We start from the raw sequence: 1677 nt of genomic DNA, 5'->3' as shown, positions 1-1677 counted from the left end.
GCGGCGGATCGCTGGCTGGCATCGTTTATGGTTAGAACTAGGGCGGTATCTGATCGCCTTCGAACCTCTAACTTTCGTTCTTGATTAATGAAAACATACTTGGCAAATGCTTTCGCTTCTGTTCGTCTTGCGACGATCCAAGAATTTCACCTCTAACGTCGCAATACGAATGCCCCCGCCTGTCCCTATTAATCATTACCTCGGGTTCCGAAAACCAACAAAATAGAACCGAGGTCCTATTCCATTATTCCATGCACACAGTATTCAGGCGGGCTTGCCTGCTTTAAGCACTCTAATTTGTTCAAAGTAAACGTGCCGGCCCACCGAGACACTCACTCAAGAGCACCCTGGTAGGATTGCAACGGGGTCCGCCTCGGGACGCACGAGCACGCACGAGGCGCGTCGCACGCCTTCAGCTCGCCCCACCGGCAGGACGTCCCACGATACATGCCAGTTAAACACCGACGGGCGGTGAACCAACAGCGTGGGACACAAATCCAACTACGAGCTTTTTAACCGCAACAACTTTAATATACGCTATTGGAGCTGGAATTACCGCGGCTGCTGGCACCAGACTTGCCCTCCAATAGATACTCGTTAAAGGATTTAAAGTGTACTCATTCCGATTACGGGGCCTCGGATGAGTCCCGTATCGTTATTTTTCGTCACTACCTCCCCGTGCCGGGAGTGGGTAATTTGCGCGCCTGCTGCCTTCCTTGGATGTGGTAGCCGTTTCTCAGGCTCCCTCTCCGGAATCGAACCCTGATTCCCCGTTACCCGTTACAACCATGGTAGGCGCAGAACCTACCATCGACAGTTGATAAGGCAGACATTTGAAAGATGCGTCGCCGGTACGAGGACCGTGCGATCAGCCCAAAGTTATTCAGAGTCACCAAGGCAAACGGACCGGACGAGCCGACCGATTGGTTTTGATCTAATAAAAGCGTCCCTTCCATCTCTGGTCGGGACTCTGTTTGCATGTATTAGCTCTAGAATTACCACAGTTATCCAAGTAACGTGGGTACGATCTAAGGAACCATAACTGATTTAATGAGCCATTCGCGGTTTCACCTTAATGCGGCTTGTACTGAGACATGCATGGCTTAATCTTTGAGACAAGCATATGACTACTGGCAGGATCAACCAGGGAGCTGCGTCAACTAGAGCTGAGCAGCCGGCCGCCCGGGAGTGTGTCCCGGGGGCCCGCGCGAACACGCAAGCGTCCGCTCAATTATTCTGCAAACAGGAGGAGGCTGAGCTCCCCTGCACGATACACCTCGAAACCCTCTCAGGTCCCGGCGGCGCGCAGCGCCGTCCTAAGTACTTGGTCGGGTTCGAGAGAGGCGCAATCGCCCGGAGTTTGGCGAGTAGACGCTTTAGGTGCGACCACCCGTGCTCCCAACTGAGCTTGCCGCTGCCGACAGAGGCCCGGGAGCGTGCTGTCGTGGCATTGCCGGCGGGAGACAACACGCGCCACCTACGGTGGCCGGCAGCTCCAACGCCAGCGCCACAGAAGGACAAAAGCCCCACTTGGGTGCCGAAGCGAACTCTCCCAGCACAGCGCACGCGCCAACACGTCCGCACAGCTGCGATACAAACCACCTGCGAGAACCGCAGAGGCGACCGAGCAGCAGACGGCGTCGCGGCGCCGAGCGCCGGGCGGCGGCGCATCCTCAG

General features: G+C 56.0%; 1 non-coding gene across 1 annotated transcript in view; it reads right to left on the bottom strand.

Moving 5' to 3' along the window:
* LOC124587059 overlaps nucleotides 1-1150 on the bottom strand; it is a 1910-nt gene extending 760 nt beyond the window's left edge. Inside the window, exon 1 of the ribosomal RNA XR_006975232.1 lies at nucleotides 1-1150. This exon is cut by the window's left edge and continues 760 nt beyond it. This is a non-coding gene — a ribosomal RNA (small subunit ribosomal RNA).
* Between the last annotated feature and the right edge of the window lie 527 nt (nucleotides 1151-1677).

This window comes from Schistocerca americana, unplaced genomic scaffold (genome assembly GCF_021461395.2).
Source record: "Schistocerca americana isolate TAMUIC-IGC-003095 unplaced genomic scaffold, iqSchAmer2.1 HiC_scaffold_571, whole genome shotgun sequence".
Classification (NCBI taxonomy): Eukaryota; Metazoa; Arthropoda; class Insecta; order Orthoptera; family Acrididae; genus Schistocerca; species Schistocerca americana.
The sequence above is the reverse complement of the archived record's forward strand: the minus strand, read 5'-3'. Positions and strand labels throughout refer to the sequence as shown.